This window comes from Gopherus evgoodei, chromosome 3, assembly GCF_007399415.2.
Source record: "Gopherus evgoodei ecotype Sinaloan lineage chromosome 3, rGopEvg1_v1.p, whole genome shotgun sequence".
Taxonomy (NCBI): domain Eukaryota; kingdom Metazoa; phylum Chordata; order Testudines; family Testudinidae; genus Gopherus; species Gopherus evgoodei.
In genome coordinates, this window is record NC_044324.1 from 193,225,552 (window position 1) to 193,248,509 (window position 22,958).

Genomic DNA, 22,958 nt, shown 5'->3' on the forward strand with positions numbered 1-22,958 from the left:
CAACGAGTCAGGAAAAAAATCTTCGAGTCATTGTGGATAGTTCTCTGAAGATGTCCACGCAGTGTGCAGAGGAAGTCAAAAAAGCAAACAGGATGTTAGGAATCATTAAAAAAGGGATAGAGAATAAGACAGAGAATATCTTATTGCCCTTATATAAATCCATGGTACGCCCACATCTCGAATACTGTGTACAAATGTGGTCTCCTCACCTCAAAAAAGATATTCTAGCACTAGAAGAGGTTCAGAAAAGGGCAACTAAAATGATTAGAGGTTTGGAGAGGGTCCCATATGAGGAAAGATTAAAGAGACTAGGCCTCTTCAGCTTGGAAAAGAGGAGACTAAGGGGGGATATGATAGAGGTATATAAAATCATGAGTGATGTGGAGAAAGTGGATAAGGAAAAGTTAATACAAGAACTAGGGGTCACCAAATGAAATTAATAGGTAGCAGGTTTAAAACAAATAAAAGGAAGCTCTTCTTCACACAGCGCACAGTCAACTTGTGGAACTCCTTACCTGAGGAGGTTGTGAAGGCTGGGACCATAACAATGTTTAAAAGGGAGCTGGATAAATTCATGGTGGCTAAGTCCATAAATGGCTATTAGCCAGGAAGGGTAAAGAATGGTGTCCCTAGCCTCTGTTCATCAGAGGATGGAGATGGATGGCAGGAAAGAGATCACTTGATCATTGCCTGTTAGGTTCACTCCCTCTGGGGCACCTGGCATTGGCCACTGTCGGTAGACAGATACTAGGCTAGATGGACCTTTGGTCTGACCCAGTACGGCCATTCTTATGTTCTTTTGTTCTTGTGAGATGGGCAGCTCTTTCATTTTCCCTCCCCAAAATGCAGTATTTCCTGTCAAAATATAATGGTAGGGAGGAAAATAACCAAAACAAACCAAAATCTCTAGAGACCCGTTATCCTTATATTTTACATTTTAATACAATGTACTTGCCTAAGACTACGGTACCTTATCACAATATACAAAAGTTACTATAAGTGCCATTGAATATTAGTAAATTCCTTTGTGGATCACAAGAGAAATACTAAAGTCTGATTCTTCATTGCCTTGTATCAGATGTTCCCCTTTATATCTGTTGAAAATGGCTGTAAATTCTACCAAATTGGAATAATAACACTTTCCACTAACTCAAACTAGGAATGAAGGACTTTATCTAGTGCAGAGCAGTGGAGAATCAGTCCCTTGGGCTGGAGAATTCAAGAAATTCCCAGGGGTAATTCCCTCAGGGTAAGTGCATACTAGTCCCATTGTCTTCACTGGAAATTACATATATGTTTCTCAGCTTCCTAAAGGTAGCTTCTGCCTCAGAGTTCAGGGACCCTCAAGATTTAAATCATCTCTACTTGCCATGGCCAACAGTCATAGATGTATAGTGCAAGCTGAGTAAACATATAGTTGTGAAGGGTTGGAGGAGGATACTTATGCTCCATGACAATCCTTAAGTGCATTTGTGTGTGCTTTGCTTAGGGCTTCTATTTGTTGTTTGTTTGTTTGTTTTTATTCTGGTAGTGTTATAGTTTAGCTGCCTAAAGATTTCTCAATAAAAGAAAAAAATTAAGAAATACTTATCAGTTTATTCTATTTGAATTTCTTCTACATAGTGCATCTCACCATTGCTCTGAAGATATACATACATTAAGGGTAAATATACATATACATTAAAACAACAAATGAACTTACAAATTAACTCATAACAAATTACAATTTTCCTCACCCCAACAACCTATCATATCATGTGAATGGCTAGCACCATTCTGAGAATTAATCTTGGGCCAAAATTATTAATTCTACAAGGTTTTGTATGGTAGGTTCTTTTACTTTGAGTGGACGTTAGTTAGGTTATTCTGGAGCTGTGAGAGGGTTGAAGGACAATACAAAAAGACAAGGGGGATATGGATCTGAGCAATTGGTTTCATATTGGGAACAAGCTCCTTTAAAGTCTCTGTGTAATTTGCAAGTTGAGATCAAACACTTTGTTTTAGATAATGAGTACACTACATTGGGTAAAAGAGCTCTGATAGCTCAGAGGGAAAAGAATACTGTGTGTGTAAAAGCAAAGTGATTTCACAGAGGGATGCTACATAAGCTGCTTGATTAACTGGTTTGTCACCACTTCTTAAAGATGCGATGCTTATAAATGAACAGTCCTGATCTTAGTTTGGCTGAAGAAGTCATCTTGCATATTTCACATTTTTCATAGCTACATATGTCAGTTGATTACAGAGATCCAGATGCATCTTTTTTCCAAATTGTAAACTTATCTTCATGTCTGAAAGTCAATCTAGGTTCTTTTGGGCTCATGCATCACCAGTTATAGTATCTGGCACTGAACTCATTTCCAGTTCCAGTGTAGAATCCTAGACCATGATCACTCTACTAAAGCCATACGGTGCTTGTAGGAATAAAAAGTGATTTTAAAAATGTACTTTAATCATTAAACTAACAGATATGACTCATGGATGTGCTCACAGGGGGTGGATCTATTGAGTAACAATGTGCCATAGTTACATATTTTTTTCAGAGAGGAATTGCACTTTTAGGCGAGATTATTTGTGGATCCCAACACAGTCTTTCTTATTAACTAAGATAATCCTGAAATAAAAAAATAAACCTAAATTTAAATATGGAACCTTCTCTGGTAGATGAAAGTAGACATAATAAAAATCTGTTTGTATTTTTAAGATTAGTATTCTCAAATCAATAAAAATGAAGGATTATTTAAGTTTATTACAGCTTTGAAAGAGCCATTATAGAAGATGGAAACTCATGTTAGATTTAGATTGGGATGGACTCAAGCTTCAAAACTAGAATCCAAATGTGGGGATGTTTCGACTAGGACAGGTGGTAGAGGATCATTTCTAGTGGGAATGGGGAAAATGGTGATCTTGTCATGAAACTAGAGCACTGGGTGCTGAGCAACTATATAATATAATATAATATAATATAATATAATATAATATAATATAATATATATTTTATAAAAGTGTTCACCCTGTGAAAGATTCTCTCCAAATATACACAGGTCTTGCCCCAAAAAGCTTAAAATGTGAGAATAGAAATGCAGGACAAGGAAAATGAATAACATACATAATCAATATTTACATTTACAACTTTTACATTTATAGATAGCAATTATCAAATATCCCTCTACCTAATCAACTGACTAATCTTCATGTAGATGTCATGGTAGAAGTGGGTCTCAAGGAGAGATTTGAAGGATGAAAGGATGATGGCCTTGCAGATGGGTTCAGACACCAATTAGATTAGGAAGGGTGTGCCATGTGTAAAAAGCTGCATGGAAGAAAGTGAAAAGATGGGAGAACTGGAGGTCTAAGCTAGCGTCAGTGATGTAGAGGAGGGGTAAAGCATAAATAGGGAGTTGCAGAGCTATTAAAGAGCTTGAGGAAGAGGACAGAAAGCTTGAACTTGGTGCAATGTAAAACAGAGTCCCATGGGAGGAATTCAAAGATGGTGGTGACAGAACAACAGACAAGGAAGGGGGTCTCAGCAGCTGTGTTTTGTATGGACATGAGGAGACTAGATCAGAGGAGATAGTGGTACTCAAAATGAGAAATGCTGACGTCTTTGACAAATGTTTTACCTTACAGATGTTACAGGAAGAAAGAGGCTCGATGGGGACATGGCCAGGAAATATGTGAGAAGGGAGTGGGAGGACTATGACGCCAGTTAACAAACCTCAGGATATGTTACTGTCTAGTCACACAAGGGCTGAGGAAGAGTATGTTGATGACAGTATTGGTAGAATAATCAGATGTTTAGTTTTGGTCATGTTAAGTTCAAGTTGTTGTGAGATATTCACAAAGAGATGTCAGAGACACTGGCTAAGATGTGAGGTTGGATGGAGGGGGATGGGTGAAGTGTGGAGAGGTAGGGTTGTGACTTGTTGGTGTAAAGATGGTATTTGAAGGTGGATGAACAGATAAAATTACCCAAGAAAAGCATGTAAAGAGAGAAGAAGAGGTCAAGGGCTGAGCCGTTTGGGACTTTACCACAGGGCAAGAAGAGGATGATGATCCCCTAAAAGAAACAATGAAGGAATGATCAGGGAAAAAGGATGAGAACCAGGAGAGAAACGCATCATGAAAGCTAAGGGAGGAGATATTTCAGTGGAGAGGATGAGTGACAGTGTCAAAAACAGTGCCGTGGCCAAGGAGCAAGAGGATGGAAGAGGGGCCCTGAGATTTGATCATGAAGAAGAAGTTAGTGATGAGAGTAGGTTCAATGGTTTGCCAAGGTTTGAAGCCAGAGTGGAGATCTGAGCAATGTTACTGCAGACATCCTTTGCCATTTTAGTGAAATTATTTAATCATTTTCTACCACAGTTTCCCTGTCTTTGAAATGCTGCTTAACATTCCTCATTGAAATCTTGGAGGCTTAATATATTGGGATTTGTAGGACTCCTGAATTTGCCTGATTAACAATTGTGGGGATGTCAGCATTTGATCCGGTAGATCATATTGTACCATCAACTTTTAGGCAGAAGGCCTCATTGATTTCACTGGGAACATCTGTTTAGAAAAGGTGATACAATGGTTCATGGTACAATGTACTATTATATACAATGGATGATGAATCATCTAAGGTCAACTTGAGTAAAGTTATATCTAGAGGAGTTTTTAAAAATGCTGAAATCGTTCAAATAAAGATGGTGAAAGATCTGTTCAGAGCACTTGTCTCTTGACAATAAAAAGTAAATTGGATCCTTTTCAGCAAGTAACCTGTATGTAGGAAAATTTCCATATAGGAAATGGATTTTTCTCATCTTAAATTGTCACTTTAAAGTCAACCCTAATTACCTTATGTTAGATTAATTATTTCTCCTCAAGTTTGCCCAAGGCCTATATGTCTCTTCTTCAGGAATGTCTCTCTCCTTCTCCTTTGTGAGTTATATGTGAGTGATGAGCTATGTATCCCCACACAGGCAATGAAGAGGTTAACATGGGCCTCAGAGGCCACTTAGCTACTTGGCTTTACCTAGACTGGGAGACAAACTTAATTAAAAGATGAAGCCCAGCTACAGAGAGAGCTGGGTGATAGAGAAAAGCAGCACAAATGAGAGCTGCAGGGAGGAAATGAAGGTACTCTGTAGTTCCTCGCTTGGCACTAGAGAGGGGAGAGACCATAAGGGAAGGAAGAAGCCCTGGAGTTGGTGGGGAGGTGGCCCTAGGAATCTCTCCTGATTAGAGAAGGCTTGCAAGAGGTCAGAAGAAAGACTGCATAGCCATGGGGTGGAGCAGGCCCTGATGGTCAGGCTCTGGGCACCTCCCAGGGACTGATCCCTGGGAGCTGTCCAATGGCTGAACAGAGCAAGAAGAGCTTAAGAGAATGAAAGATCAAGCCTCAGGCAAGCAGATTTTAGTTTGTGTTTACTTTTGTTTTTGGGATTTGTTGGGGGAACTTCGGGAGGGGGCGGGGGAGCCCTGAGAATCTTGGCCATGAAGGAAGGGTGAACCTAGAGAGATTTTGGGAGAGGCCTACCATATCATGTACACAATAGGACAGGAAAGTGTCATGTACTATTTATGGTAGAACCTCAGTTTTACAAACACCAGTCTTACAAATGAATTACAGGAACCATTTTTCCAAATGAAAACAAAATCATGTAAGGAAAGTGACTTCCATGAAGAACAAGTTGACATTCCCTCACATTCCAATGCCTTCTGTGCATTGGAAATCATTTTGTAGTGACTTGAAGAAGTCCAGGGAGGCAGCCATAAGAAGTCTCACAGAGCAGACCTTGGCTGCTGGTTATAGGTTCCCTAGCTGAGAAAGCAGTGTAGTGGGAGATCCTGGGTTCCCCTACCAGCCATTGGGGAAGGTGGTGTGGAGTCCCTGAGAAGGGGATAAGGATGACTGAAAGCTCTGAATGCAGAAATGTACAGACTTTGGGATGCAGTGTTGAGGCTGACAGCCTTTTGTAATGACATTGGACTCTGTGTTACCTGAAAGGGTGGGACTAACTGAGCTGTCCAGAAGACTGAGTCATGAAGAGAGCCGAATCACCATAGGGCTGGAGCAGTCATCAGGGGGCACTAGAAAAGAACAGCCTGTTACAACATGCCCAATCTTGAGGGGTATGGGGAGTGCACCAGCAGTCATTACATTCTTCTACAATGTGTTTACCTGCCGTGTAATGCTTGAAAACTAAACCAACTCAAGACATACAGTTTGAGTGGTGGGAAAAAGTAGTGAATTACTGTACTCATTTTAGTGTTGTGTCCCTCATTAGCCTTGTACGGGGTGAAAATGTGCTCAGTGATTCCAGCCCTTAGGCTCTCAACATCTATTGGCAAGATTGTAAATAACATAACAAACAGAACAGAACAGAACAAAAAATGTTGCTAAATAAAAAATTCTTTTCACTTTGCCTGGTGGTACTGTTATTATGTACTTTGAGTGAATTACAGAATGTAAATAGTACGAAATCACATTTGTGGCTCCTTAGATTAAAACACTACAATTCAGTATTACTCATGTGAGTAGTCTCATTTGCATCATTGGCACTACTTGTACATAAAGGTGTGCAGGATTAGACTTCAAGGATATAGGAGACATTCCTATTTTGGACTCTGATCCAGCAAAACACTTACACCCTGCTTAACTTTAAGCACGAGTAGTCCACCATGCTCCAATTCAGAATAGCAGTGAAGCATGTACTTAATTCCATTCTTATTCAGGAGAATACTTACACATTAAGTCTAGCATGAGCTTAAGTATTCTCCTAAATAAGGATGGTTTCCTGAATCAGGGCCACAATCAGGACCAAGTTCCCTATTTTTCACCCCGCCCACTCCATAATGGATGTAATACCCCAACTTCATTTCAGGCTGAGATTTCTCAAGGTGTAGACTTACACTCAAGGTGATTTTTTAAAGTCTGAGCAAAATCTTGAAGCAATTTATATGTTATTAGTTGTTACAAGTTTCTGTCTTATAAAATGTTTGCATTTTTTTGTCAGCGGATAAGTCAAAAACAGTTTGCTTTTACAACTTATGACTTTTGACAGGCTTTTAAGGCACATTGTTTAGAGATAAGAAAATTACAGCATCAGTGTTATAAAATTGAAAGTATTTTATTATTCTGGCTCTGCTCAAGTGAGGTAACATTTGTACAAAATCCTAGGCTACCAAAAGAACCTACCAGAACATAAAATAGGGATACTATTGGACAAAAGAGGTAACATTACATATACTTGAAAGTAATGTTAGAAACAGTTGCTTTATTTTAGAAATAGACTTTGTTTAAACAGTCATAAATACCCATCAGATTTATACAGTAGACCAAGAAAGCATCATGTGCGCAATAGGTCACAAAAGTACCATGGTGCAATCTCCAGTAGAACCTTGATTTTATTATGATCAGTAGTCTGAAAATTGACCCATTATAGGAACCATTTTTTCTGACGGAAAAAAGAAAATCACATAAGGAAAGTGATGTCTATGAAGAACATTCCTATGCCTTCAAAACATTGGAAATCATTTTGCAGTGCTTTGAATGAGAAGAAGAAAGTGATGCAGTGCGTCATACTGCAACTTATTTACCAGACCTACTGTAATTTTGAGATGTTCAATTTTATGACGGTTTTGATTTTATGAACTCCTCAATTGCCACATAATTCATAAAATAGGGGTTCTACTGTGTTAAGTTTATATGCCTTGCCTTTTATAGCAAGTTGTGCAAAAGTGCATATGGTAGATAGTAGTCTCCTCCCTCACTGAGGGAAGCCAAATCACCTTTTCTTTACAAAGTTGTAAAGATTAGTGAGTAAACAGAGTCCATTTAAATAAGCTTACCAGAATTAAAATTTCAATGGACTTTAGACCTAAAGAGCCTGACTTGGGCATTCAGTCCTCAGCTCTGCCTCAGTTTCTCTGCTTTGCAAACCTGTGCACTGATGGGAGATCTAAGCAGAGGGTTAATTTTCAGCTGTCTGAAAAGCAAGAATGGGTTCTGGTTACTGTTGGAATGCCACTATCCTTCATGACCATGGAGTTTTGGCCTTGCTTCTATACAAGACCGGTGCAAGGATGTTTCGTGCCCTAGGTGAAACTTCAACCTTGCGCCCCTCCACCCCCCCGCCCTGAGGCACCGCCCCTGCGGCAGCTCCCCCCCTCTGCCCTAGGTGCCCCCCTTGTGGCAGCTCCCCACCCTCAGGCACCCCCCCACCCCAGCTCACCCCTGCTCCAGGCACGAGCACAAGCACCCAATCAGCTTAGGCGCTGCAAGCCTGGGAGGCAGGAGAAGTGAAGCAGCCACGGCGTGCTCAGGGAGGAGGCAAGGCAGGGGTGAGCTGGGGCGGGGAGTTCCCCTTCATGCCCCCTTCCTTACTTGCTGCAGGTGGCCCTCCCCGCGCTCCTTTGCCCCAGCTCCCTCCACCTAAAAGCTGGTGGCGACTGGGATGGCCAAAGATCCAGCCGCTGCAGTCGCTGCCGAAGAAAATGGTGCCCCCCAAATCCCAGCACCCTAGGCGACCGCGTAAGTCACCTAAATGGTTTCACTGGCCCTGCTTCTATACAGCTCTGACTGGCTTCATTTAGTTTAAAAACAGATGGAATTGATAAATCAATCTCTCCCTCCCCCCCACCATATTATTTTCATTATAATTCACACTGATTTTCTAGAACATTTAGCTCCATCTGGATTCCAGTTCTTTGTGTTCTCTCAAGATTCAGCATCTGCTCCAGAATATATTTCCAAATGTGAAACATATTGGATATCAAATTATGTTAACTTTGAAAAACTTTAAGCAAGGCTGTCAGATTATTTTCTGTTTTCATCAGGAAATGCCTGGATCTTATTCTTATTGGAAAAAGTCCTGCCCAGTCAGTGTAGGTGGGACAGGACCGTGCTTCATTAAGACCAATGTCATTCCACAAAGTTGGAGAACTAGGCTCTGTTGGCCCCACCACAGAGAAGGGATGGTGGAGGTAGGCCAGATAATGAGCATGATACAATGTTTAGTAGCTCCTCACATTTAGCGGTTGTGGGGACTACATCAGCCCTGGTATTTGTAGCACTACAAGGCAGTAGTAGGTCAGAGAAGGATTCCTGTTCCCTAATCCCAGTGGATGCCACCAGTGCTCATCTAGTCACTTAGGCTGTGTAAAGAACCTAGAATTTGCCCCTAATTGCAACTACATGTTGAAAAGGCTATTCAAATGTAGGGCAAGAGACTGACAGACACAAACAACCATCAGATTCATCGCAATATCTTTAGCAGTTCAGTGTTTTGGAGAAATTCCCTGGTATAATAATGGGCATCAGCAGTTCTAAGTGCTGGCACAACAATGGAAGAATAGTTCATCCCTTAATTCATAGTGCTCTCAATAGAGTCCTGGACCACCTAGGATCTTTCAGAGCAGATTTGTTTGTGGCCTTTGGATTTGTATTTTTTTTTCAGTGTAGGTATAACTATGTGATACAGTAGAGTGAAAGAGGCTGAAAATGGAAGGGAAAAGCCTACTGCTAATATCTACAATATAAACTGACTTACAATTTTTAAATGTTGCTATTTTCTGTGTAAGTCGGCTTTCCTTCTTAATTATAATGGAACATGGCAATTAATTTCACTATGATTCAATGATTCATTTCATCAAAAGAAATGTGGTGTGAATTGGGGGGCAACAGACAGAGAAAATGTTGTTAATAATAACAGGGTTGACCATCAATAAAACAAAACTTTGCCTGTCTGCCATATACAGAAGTTGAGAATCTAAAGGGATATAGTATCAGAGAGGTAGCCATCTTAGTCTGTATCTGTAAAAAGCGACATGCATCTGCCTGTGTCTGACAAAGGGGGGATTCACCCACGAAAGCTTATGCTCCAATCGGTCTGTTAGTCTATAAAGTACCATAGGACTCTTTGTCGCTTTTTAAAGAGATATAGAGGATGTGAAAAAATGTGAGATTCATTAATGAATAGTAATCTAGCTACAGCATGGCACATGAAGATGTGGTAGCAGAAAAGGAGGTTTGTGAAAACAACAAATAGAGGTAGGAATTGAAAAATTCCTAGGGAATTCTTTCAGGATTTCAGAATCTCTACATTTTCAAGATGGAGGGAAATGGTAGAAAATATTGTAAGATGGCAGATGCATATTTGTGGCTAGCAGAAAGCTTTTAACTAAAAATGCTGTGAGTTCATTTCAATAAAACAGGATTGGAGCAGAAAGGAAATATTAGATCTCTTTCTATTTTATATATGTGAAGTCACAATGAATGGAAGGATGGATCCAGTGAGCATTCCAAAAGAAAATGATGCAAAATGTAAGCACCACCACATCCATGCTAACTTGAATTTTCCAAGTGCATATAGATATATATAGTGCAAGTGAAATGAACACACTGACAGCAATACCCTGCCTGGAATGTTATCAGAATATAGAATGAATAGAAAAGTAAAGAGAATTGGACAAGATAGCAGATGCTGCAGTTGCTGTAAGAGCAGTACAGAAGAAACAGCAGTCTGTATCCTGGTCACAGGGCTGCTACAGATCAGACAATTTTGAATGACATAAAAATGGTTAAATTGTTAAATCTTACCCCTTTCGGGTAGGATGAGAAGACAGATCAAGAAATGTTTGTGTAGATAAGACCGGCCTTTTAAAAGGCTAGAACATGGCTCATGGGGGATTTCTGTTACTGTGATGCTGACAGGCATAAAAATTGAGAAATAACTGGAGAAAGGATGCATATTTCTTAGGGCTGAACACGACTGCTTCCTTGTATAGTTTGTTGAGTAGGGATTAGAAGCAACTGTGGAGTTAGCCTCAGGAAATAAGTTGTTGAACACTCAGGGCTACATTTTAAAAACATAAAATCTGATATGAATGTCACTATTTTTGCACAGTCCCTTCACAATCTTTTGAAAGGTTTGGGTCATCTAATCACAGCACCCTCATAGATTTGAGATTTTTGCAGTTTGTGATTTTTTTTCTTTCCCTGTTAGTAAAAAACCCTGGCTGGATACTAGTGGGGTATGGACACTTCCACTAGGTGCTATCCACAGAGCCAACAGATCCAGTCCTAATAGGATCACCCCAATGCAAGAGAATCCTTTGATAGCTTAGAGCAGATACAGACTCCTGTGCAAACACCTTTACGGGCAAAGGGAATATGACTAGAGGAAAGGGGGCATCCATGGCTGGAATTTCAGCCTCCTGGGGCCAGTAGCAGGAAGCATAAGTTAGAGCAGCCCACAAGCCTTGCAGGACCACTGGGAAAGTGCAAGTGCAAGCTTTATTCCATATTTCAACTGTCTGACTGGCAGTCTGCTTTTTGACGGTAGCCCAGGGTATGCCCCCTCCATTAACCATGTTAACTCACCAGCATGTGCAAGCTCTGTTCAGTGCTCTAGTCTTATTTAGAACTATTCTGTGTGTAGTGCCCCCTCTCCACCTGGTTACCTTCTTTAATGCCAATCTGCTTACAGGTTTTGATGAACAGGTCTGGGTTCTTCTGGATCCCGCCACCCACTCAGCAGGGTGTATCTTCTTTATTTTTCCCTCTGACTTTATTTGGCTGTGCCTCCACCCCCCTCACTCCTTCCTGGCAGGGTGACCAGGGCAGCTTGTGAGGAAAATTCTAGCCACAGGGTAACCCCCACTTACTTGCCAGATAGTTGGAGACTCCCAAGAAATAACACAAACACATACAATATATTCAACACAGTAATTATACTAAACAGGAGACAAATATAATATAACAGGGTAAAACACTATTCGTAGGGTCACCGGTGCCCACACTGATAATACCCGTGACTTTCCCCAGTGATGGGACCTGATGTAGCAAATGTAAGATCAGTGTTCCGTTGGTATGCATACTTTGTTGTGGCCCTTGATGACCTATGACCACAGTATCTTCTCTGCAGTGGTTTAGCAGTGTGGATGACTGGGTTCAGTACAACTCAAAGGATTCACGAGTAGGAGAAGGTGGTAAGTCCCTCGACAGGTTTAATATGCAGCAGGTTATAAAGTCCCTGAACCCTTACTCCCTGGCTTGAGGACACAGTTCAGGGAGTAGAGGGTCCCCAAAACAATTTCCCTGACTAACTAAAAGCTGGTGCACTCACAAACTCCATGAATGGTCCTCAGGTTCAAAGATGGCTCTGGACTCCTCGGTCACTGCAAAGGGGCTGATCTCTGCTGGCCAGGATCCTCTTCAGGCAGGAGTTAGGCTGCTTCAGACCCAGGATTTCCCCTCACCACAAAGGGGTGCAGGGCTCAAGGTGCAGGTTACACAACTATACTCAAATCCAAACTGTAGTCTCCTAGCCCAGTGTCCAGACACACTCACAGCAGGCAGCAGCCCTGGACTAGCAGCCAGAGCAGAGCTGACCATGTGGTGACTGGTCTCACCTAAGGAGCTGGAGGGCTAACTCAGCCTAGCTGGGGAATTTCCCATCAAAACTCTACAAACTGGGAGTCATCAGTGCAGAGGGGAAAGCCCAGCTGAGGAATCTTGCTTTCAGGTCCCTAGAGGCCAGCTCTCAGGAGGAACCCTACATACAGGACTGGGACTCACCAACTCCTCACACAGCCAGTCCTTCCCTTGCCCTGACTGGCTCCAGACTGCCTCGAAAATGGCTTCTCCCCTTTTCTGAGCTCCCTGGGAAGGGCATCTCACTCCCTATTGGTTGCTGGGCAGACTATGAGGCTGCCTTGGCTTCCAGTCCTTACCAGGGACAGGGTGCCTCTCCCTGAGCTGCCAGCAGACAGAGCCCCAGGAATTCAGGTAATCTCCTTGGGGGTTACATGTAGGGTGACCAGATAGCAAATGTGAAAATTTGGGATGGGGGTGGGGGTAATAGGTGCTTATATAAGAAAAAGTCCCAAATATTGGGACTGTGCCTATAAAATTGGGACATCCGGTCACCCTAGTTTCATGTGTAATGTTTCATTGGCTGGTATTGCTTCTAGTCTTAAATCATCTTCAGCTGCTACTGGACTCTGCATCTAGAGTTATTACAAGGAAAAGACCTATTTCAAGACTGTTTCATAGGATAGCATCACTCCAATTCTGGCTGGCAATGGAAGGATTAATGCCATCATCATTTCTCTAGCTTTGGTTATACCATGTAATCTATAACCTTGAATGAGAGCGGCAAATGAAGGTAGACACAATTATAAGATTTTGATCAAGCGAACCACAACTTTTATTTATTACTTACTGTAACTTAGAACAACATGTAAGATAACTCCTAACTGTTTTGGCAGCAGTGAATGGGGAGGAATCTATGAGCATCCCAAGATATTCATGGCCTGTCCTCCTTTCATTACCCAGATCCAGAGCATCCAACCAACCAAGTCCTGATCAGTCCACTTAAACCCTAATATCTCATTTCCAGCTTGTCCATATCAGATGCACCAAAAGAGTTTTCAGAAAATCTGTCCCTGAAGAGGAGGTTTGAGTTATCCCCAAACTAGTCTCCTGGTAAAGAACTGTCAGAACTTCATGTTATAAAGACAAGGAGGTGTTCAATATACAGAGCCCTAAGACGGGCCCAACACTCTATTATCTCCTGCACAGTGATTTGCTATCCCTTTAAGGCAAGTCACTGGCCCAGCATAGCCCTGTCTTTGGTTCAGCTAAGAAACAAGGCATTCTGAGTGATCATGGAAATTGTAGGAATATATCAAGGAATGCTGGGAAAGGGAGCAAACTATAAATGAATTCCCTGCCCCCATCAGAGATGACCACCCGTAGACAGTAGGACCTGGTGCTGTGTGTTTATAGTGCACGTTCCTAGAAATGGCTTTAGAAGAAGCTGGTTGTGGTGTTTTACTCAGAAAAAGGCATTGACTTCCAATCCCAGCCTCCAGCCTGATGTTTAGGTAGGTCAGAGTGGTGGCTGAACATCTGAGCTTTTCTAGGATAAAGGGACCGTGAACCTGTGAGCAATGGACTGAGACACTATGCAACCAACAGTGTCTGGATACTGAAGTGGGTTGGCTTTAAGCTGCATGTAAATTAAGCCATTTGTAGCTCCTTTCTGGTGATGACGCTAGTTTTAAAAAGTTCTCACCTGAATGTATTCTCTTAATTTGTATGATTTACATGCTCAGGCTTTTCCTGAAGGGCTGAGTTAATTGGAGATAGTTCTTTTTCTTTTACTGTGCTAGTAGATTATTTTTAGTATTGTAGAAATTTTGTCACTGTGAATGGAATTTGTATTTCTTTAAAATTATTTTTGTATATATAATCAGAGTTATGTAAGGTGCACAACATACACAGGAAGATTTTTTTAAATATATTTTTGGTAGCAAATCCTCCTTATATAACTTACATCTCATAGCCCTTACTTTTACTTAATGTCATAGTTTACTAACTGAATAGTTATTGACATAATTGACAAACTCATCTGCTTAATCTTGTAATCAAAGACTTAATAAGAGTTACATCAGGGATAAATTTGGCCCATTTTCAAAGGTAACTAGCTATGTAGTACAGGATTTCCAAAAGTGCCAAGGAAATTAGGAGCCCAAATTCAATTACTTGCACTTTCTTCAAGAGCTGGGCATCCAACTCCTTTAGATGCTTCAGAAAATCCCACCCTAAACAAGACTGTAAACTCTTCATGGCAGTGTCTGTCTCCTAGGGACTGTCATAGGGAAAAAAGCCTGGAATAGCTATTCTGTACTAGCTCCTCATATAAACGCTCTTTCCACACTAATAGCGCTTTTTGCAGTTTAGGTTAATCCACTTTGGAAGTGGAGTAAGCTAAAGTGTTGAACAACACTCTTCGTGCAGAAAAAGAGTGTTCACACAGGGAGCTAGCATGGAAGAGCTGTTGTGGTTTAAATTCACAGTCTAGCCATTTTATACTAACTCTCCTATGACTCCCACATGTTGACCAGCCCATAATGTGTATCTGCATATTGACTACCACAATAGGCCACTGATTTAACTGAGGCCTCTAGGTGTGAATGTGATACAAATAGAAAGTCTGTTCCATATTTATTTGTTTGCTTTGAAAGCTGAAGATTATAAAATATCTTCCCAGATGGCAGAGGAATAGCAAATAAGCTGGTCGGCAAAGGTAACTTTTAAAATTATTGACTTGATGTTACACCATTTATTGGTAGTATACATTCAGTTTACGTGCATTCCGACTATGTAGATTTGTAACAAGGATTCTAAGGAGACTAATATAACTTGCCCACATCAGTGGGATCACAATGTATAAATTAGTCTTGTGGATAAAATACTTTTTAATGTGATTGTTTCCCACAGTTGCTCTTTTTATGAGCAAAATATATCCAAAACTTATAGACAGGAAAAAAAAGGCTATAAAATCTGTCTGACCTTATCAATGTAAGCTGAGCTGACAGGTCTCCTATTTATGGGTGCATGCAGTTTTGCTAGAAGATAGCGGCCCAATAGGCATCAGTCATTGCTAGGTCACATTTTTTATGCCTGGACCAAATTTAATTGGTTGTCGTTAGCACCATAAAAATGTCTTCACATAATGAAAAAAATACATATATATTTCAAGCCACCAAGCACCGGTGCCAATTTTAGTTTGTCCTGATTCATGCTTTTTTTTTAATCTAAAGTCTATGTGTTTCAAGTGATAGTAGTGATAATAGATTTCATGATTACAATCATCAGCTGATTTCAAGCTGTGATGTACATTTCTTGTGCCCAAATCTTTATACTATAACACCTAAAAGGTGAAAAGCACATTTAAAGGAGGATGGCATGCAGTTCCTTATGGCATGTCTTCGGCACTGCACAAAGCGACGGTTGGCCTACCTTGCCTTCTGATACACCTGCCTCGGCTCTTTGATTGTAGCACGACATTGCTGCATCTCTTTCATCCCAGTCCAGGGCTGTAACCAAAGCTACTTTGTCTGCTTTGCCCTGAAACAGTTTTGAAAGAGTGTGCCTGCCAATAGCTATCTATCTTAGAAGATCCCTAATGCTCAAATATCCTGCAGCTGTTTGGGTATGCTTCCTGCACATCTGCCTGGATAGGATTTAGCCCTATCACTATAGCACCTCATAACCATTAAATATTTATCCTCACAATACCCCATGTGTGGTGGGGAAGTGCTAGCTTCCCAGTTTTACAGATGCAGTGCTGAGGCACGGGGAGACTAAGTGACTTGTCCATGGTCACACAGAAAGTCTATGGCAGAGCAGGGTTTGACCTTGCATCTCTCAAGTCCTAGGCTAGTGCCCTAACCACTGGAACATCCTTCCTATGCCTTCTCCACAGAATAGCACTTTTGAAAGGCAGGTAAGAATTGTTATCTCCATTTTACAGGTGGGGAAACTGAGGCACATATATTAAGTGATTTTTTTTTTCCCCCAAAAAGTGACAAAAGAAGTCAGTTCTGGAACTTGGTACATAGCCTAGAGCTCCTAACTTCCAGTTTAATGACATCTCTTTACATGGTAGCTATCTATTAGAGCAGCGGTGGGCTACCTATGGCCCGCAGCCCGCACACAGCCCATCAGAGCAAGTCACTGGTGGGCTGACAGACCATTTGTTTACATTTGCACGGCCATCTGCAGCTCCCAGTGGCCACGATTCACCGTTCCCAGCCAATGGGAACTGTGGGATGCAGTGCAGGACTAGCCGCTGCTTCCCACAGCACCCATTGGCCAGGAATGGTGAACTGCTGCCACTGGGAGCTGGGAGCAGCCATACAATTATAAACAAATGGCAGCCTGCCTACGGCTTGCCCTGATGGGCCACATGCAGCCTGCAGGCCGCAGATTGCCCACAACTGTGTTAGATTGTTAAATTTAATTACATTTAAAGCAGTTTTAAATGATGTCCTTTTCTTTGTGATTGCTGTTAGGTACAGGCCTGACTCAGAAACTCACACTGAGGTACTTATGGAAGTAATTCCAAGTCAGTGATTGTTCATGTAAGCACTATTCATCATGAGTAAGGATTGCAAAACTGGGCCTGCAGTGATTTGAATATTATTTTATAGTGGAGACTTCTTTAACATCAGCATGCTGCCAAGCTGTTCTTATACAGTAATAACTCAGAATTTACCATACCACTTTATTGGCATGAAAGGCCCATAGTTTAACTTACACCTCAAACTAACAGCAGTGAATCTGCACAGGAGCAGCAGCAGCACATGGGCAGCAAAAAGAGCTGTAAACAGGGGAGTTTGGATGGGAGTTCTGTTGGAGAGAAGGGAGGAATAAGTCCTCTGTCCTTAGGGGCAATGAGTGTGGTTTTTGCAGTTGTTGTATATTTTTTTCTTTTCTGTGTGGATGTTTTTGTTCCCCCTTTTGTTCAGTTTGTAGAGGCTGATGGGGGAAGTGTGCTGTGAAAAAAACAGAACCTTGATTGGGGGTGGGGCTTCCCTGATTAGGGAGCCTATAAAGGCAGTCAGCCAGCAGCACAGGAACAAAAGAGCTGTAAACAGAGGAGTTTGAGTGAGCGTTTATAAGGGGAGTTTGGGGGTTGGGGTGTATTGTGCTTTTGTTTTGTTTTGGTGTTTGTTTGGGTCTTTGGTGGGATTTTTTGTTTTGTGTTTCCCCCTTGGCAGGAATTTAGGCAAGGAGACTATGACAAGTACAGAGGCAGCAGTGATAGTGACCAAAGCCAAGGAAGAGACAATGAAGATGGTCAGATGTGAAAGCTGTGGGATGTACATGATCCTAGAGAGGGTACTTGAAAAGAGCTTTGTTTGTGTGAAGTGCCGCTTGATAGAGCTGATGGAAGAGAAGAGCCAAGCTTTGGAGATGCAGGTGGAAACTATGGTTCAGTTTCAAAGGGGATTGAAGCAGATGATGGAGCAAAGGCAAGAGGAGGCTGAAGGCAAAAGCCAAGACTTGCAGGTGCAAGCTGGTCTGAAGAACTCTGAGGTGAGACTGCTGGGTGAGGAAAGTGGCCAGTGAAATAATGTAACTACAAGAACCAGGCAGAGGGAAAGACCAGCCGCTGAAGGAAAAATGGACTTCAGGAACATGTTTGCTGAGTTGAATAATGAAAAAAGAGTACAACAGGCAGTAACTGAAGGAGAAAGGGCAAGGAAGAAGAGAAAAGTGGCTTGTTCTGGAAGAAGAGGTAAACATCCAATGGAGATACCCAGAATTCAGAGCCCTAGAAGGATACCGGATGACTTGCAGAAGGTTGTAAGGAAGAATAAAAGACAAGAGGACTGGCATCCAGAAAGAACAAGACGAAGGCCAGAGAATCACACCATAGCTAGGAAAAAGAAGGTCTAATGCCTGGAGACTCCCTACTAAGTGACAGGTGTGTCACCAGAGCTCATCTGGAGAACAGAAGGGGGTGTGTGCTGTTTGCCAGGAGCTAAGATACAGGATGTGGACCTGAGGCTGAAGAGGATCCTAATGGGAACAAGAATGAATCCACTGATTGTCCTTCACATGAGAACAAATGACACAGCTAGATTCTCATTGGAACATATTAAGGGAAACAATGCCAGACTGGGGAATACACTTAAGGAAATGGAGGCTCAGGTGATCTTTAGTGGGATTCTACCTGCCCGTGGAGGAGGAGAATAAAGGTGAGACAAGATTTTGATGATCAATGATGGCTCAGACAGTGGTGTTTTAAGGAGGGCTTTGAGATGTTTGACCATTGGGAGGCATTCATGGACAGAGAACAGTTCTCATGGGATGGACTCCACCTGAGTAGGGATGGAAATAGACTTCTGGGATGGAGGTTGATACAACTTATTAGAAGAACTTTAAACTAGAAACCCGAGGGAGACCACTGGGTGATTCTCATGTAATCTCCATGCCTATTTTTTAACACTGAGAGGTAGGAAACTCGAGTAAGAATGGATACAGCAATAGAGAAAGGAACAGCAGTGGGTAGGAGAATGGACATTAAGAGAAAGGATAGTGCTGACTCAAGTCATATAGGCAATACTGGCAGTAGATTGAGTGTACCCAATTGGGCAAGGAATGTGAGTGAAACCAAGCAGCAATAGTTAAGATGTTTGTACATAAATGCAAGGAGCCTGGGTGACAAAAGGGAGGAACTAGAAGTACTGGTACAGGAAGTGAAACCCAGATATTTTAGGGATAACAGAAATACAATGGAATAATAGTCATGACTGGAGTACAGGCATTGACGGTTATATGCTCTTCAGGAAAGACAGAAATAAAGGCAAAGGTGGTTGAGTAGCATTGTATATTAATGATGAGGTAGACTGTAAAGAAACTAGAAGTGATGGAATAGATAAGACAATCTGTTTGGGCCAAAATCACTTTGGAGAAGAAAGCTACTAGAATTTCCCCTGATATAGTGCTTGAGGTGTGTTACAGACCCCCCAGGATCTGACTTGGAGATGGATGAAGATCTCTTTAATGTTTGTAATAAAATAAATTCTATTGGGAATTGTGTGATATGGGAGACTTTAACTTACCAGATATAGATAGGAGGACAGGTGCTACTAATAATAGTAGCGTCCAGATTTTCCTGGATGTGATAGCTGACAGATATTTTCAACAAATAGATGTTGAACCAACAATCAGGGAAGCCATTTTAAATTTGGTATTGGTGAGTAGTGAGGATCTCATAGAAGGGCTGGTTGTAGAGGGCAACCTTCATTTGAGTGATCTTAGAATCAAGAATATCAGGGTTGGAAGGGATCTCAGGAGGTCATCTAGTCCAACCCCCTACTCAAAGCAAGACAAATTCCCAACTAAATCATCCCAACCAGGGCTTTATCAAGCCTGACCTTAAAAACCTCTAAGGAAGGAGATTCCACCACCTCCCTAGGTAACCCATTCCAGTGCTTCACCACCCTCCTAGTGAAAAAGTTTTTCCTAATCCAGCCTAAAAATCCCCCACTGCAACTTAAGATCATTACTTCTTGTTCTATCATCTGGTACCACTGAGAACTGTCTAGATCCATCCTCTTTGGAACCCCATTCAGGTAGTTGCAAGCATTTATCAAATCCCCCCTCATTCTTCTCTTCTGCAGATTAAACAATCCCAGTTCCTTCAGCCTGTCCTCATAAGTCATGTGCTACAGACCCCTAATCATTTTTGTTGCCCTCCGTTGAACTCTTTCCAATTTTTCCACATCCTTCTTGTAGTATGGGGCCCAAAACTGGACACAGTACTCCAGATGAGGCTTCACCAGTGTCGAATAGAGGGGAATGATCATGTCCCTTGATCTGCCGGCAATGCCCCTTCTTATACAGCCCAAAATGTCGCTAGCTTTTTTGGCAACAAGGGCACACTGTTCACTCATATCCAGCTTTCGTCCACTGTAACCCCTAGGTCCTTTTCTGCAGCACTGCTTCCTAGCCATTTTGTCCTTAGTGTCTGTAGCAGTACATAGGATTCTTCCATCTTAAGTGCAGGACTCTACACTTGTCCTTTTTGAACCTCATCAGGTTTCTTTTGGCTCAATCCTCTAATTTGTCTAGGTCCCTCTGTATCTTATCCCTACCCTCCAGCATATCTACCACTCCTCCCAGTTTAGTGTCATCTGCAAACCTGCTGAGAGTGCAGTCAACGCCGTCCTCCAGATCATTAATGAAGATATTGAACAAAACCGGCCCCAGGACCGACCCTTGGGGCACTCCACTTGTTACCGGCTGCCAACTAGAAATGGAGCCATTGATCACTACCCATTGAGCCCAACGATCTAGCCAGCTTTCTGTCCACTTTATAGTCCATTCATCCAGCCCATACTTCTGTAACTTGCTGGCAAGAATACTGTGGGAGACCATATCAAAAGCTTTCCTAAAGTCAAGGAATAACACATCTACTGCTTTCCCCTCATCCACAGATTGAGTTATCAGGGCCCTGCGCCTTAGGCACCTTTTTAATTTTTTTCCCCCTCAGCCAGCGGCAGTCTACTCTGGGGTCTTCGGCAGCATTTCGGCAGTGGGGGGTCTGCTCCAGGGGTCTTTGGTGGCGGGGGGTCCTTCGATGCCGCAGAAGACTCGGAGCAGGCCCCGCCCCACTGAAGTGCTGCCGAAGCCCCAGATTGCCACTGGGTATTCGAATCGGGCACCGCAGTTAATAAAGCTGTCCCTGCTTGCCATAGAAGGCAATTAGGTTAGTCAGGCATGACTTGCCCTTGGTGAATCCATGCTGACTATTCCTGATCACTTTTCCAGAATTGATTCTTTGAGGACCTGCTCCATGATTTTCTTGAGTTAATTCAGTTTAAACTAAATGGAAGGATAAACAAAAATAGATCTGTAACAAGGGTCTTTGATTTCAAAAGAGCTAACAAAAAAAATAAGGAAATAGTTAGGGACTAGTAGTTTCCACTGCACTGCGTGGCTGCACAGCAGACTATCAATGGCTGCACAGGCATAGCCTCAGGGGAGAGGAGAAGAGAGAGGTAGGAAGTGTGCAGGGCTGCAACGGTGGGGAGAGGCACCTCTCCCTTGGCCGCAGCCCCCGGAGCTGCTGTGGCCAGGGAAAGATGATTTTCCCCCAGCCCTGGGCTGCTGCAGTGATAGAGGGATGGGGGAGTCCTCTCTCCCCATTGCAGCTCCGGGGCAACCTGCACCCCAAACTCCTCCTCCCAGACCCCACACCAGAACCCACACCCCCAGCCAGAGCCCTCACCCCTAACAACCCAACCTCTTCCCCAGCCCTGAGTCCCCTCCCACACTCTGAACCTCTTGGCCCCACTCCCACCACTCATCACCTTCATATTGTTGCACATCACAAAAGTCATTCCACACATGGATGTAAAAAATTAGAGGGAACATTGGTTAGGGAAGTAGACTGGAATAGAAGAACTCAAGGATCTGAATATGGAGGCGGCTTGGAATTACTTTAAGTCAATGTTGCACAAAGTATCAGAATCCTTCATCCCAGGCAAAGGAAAAAAATATGTAGGGGAGATTGCAGATCAAGCTGGATGAGCAAGAATCTCAAACAGGTGATTAAGAGAAAGCAGAAAGCCTACAACAAATGGAAGATGAAAGGGATCAGTGAGGAAAGCTACCTCTTGGAGGTCAGAAAGCTTAGGGATCAAGTGAGAACTGCCAAAAGCTAAGCAGAGTTGGACCTAGCAAAGGGAATTCAAATCAATAGTAAAAGATTATATAGCATATAAATAAGAAGAAAACAAGGAAAAAAGAAGTGGGCCCAATACCTAAACAAATACTTTGCCTCAGTTTTTAATGAGGCTAATGAAGGGCTTCAAGGTAGTGGCAGAGTAGCTAACGTCAGCAAGGATATGGAGGTAGAAATTACCGCATCTGAGATGGCAGTCAAACTCAAACAGCTAAATGGGACTAAATCCGGGGGCCTGGATAATCTCCTTCTTTGACTAATAAAGGAACTGGCTCATGAAATTGCAAGCCCAATAGCAAGGATTTTTACTGAATCTGTAAACTCCGGGATTGTACCCTCGGACTGAAGAATTGCTAATATATTTCCTATTTTTAAGAAAGGGAAAAATGTGATCCAGGAAACTACAGATCTGTTAGTTTGACCTCAACTGTATGCAAGATCCTGGAACAAATTTTGAAAGAGAAATAGATAAGGATGCAGAGGTGAATGGTAATTGGAATAAAATACAACATGTTTTTAAAAAGATAGATTGTGCCAGACAAAACTGATCTCCTTCTTTGAGAAGATAACTGATTTTTTTTAGACAAAGGAAATGCGGTAGCTCTAATTTACATGAATTTCAGTGAGCATGTGATATAGTTCCACATAAGAAATTATTAGTTAAATTGAAAAAGATGGGAATTAATATTACAATTGAAAGATGGATAAGGAATTGGTTAAATGGTGACTACAACAGGCCATACTGAAAGTTGAACTGTCAGACTGGAGGGAGGTTACTAGTGGAAATCATCAGGGACTGGTTTTGGGACAAATCTTATTTAACATTTTTATTAATCTTGGCACAAAAAGTGAGACTGTGCTAATAAAATTTGTGGAGGACCCAAAGTTGGTAGGTATAGCCAAGAGAGGAGGACCGGAATA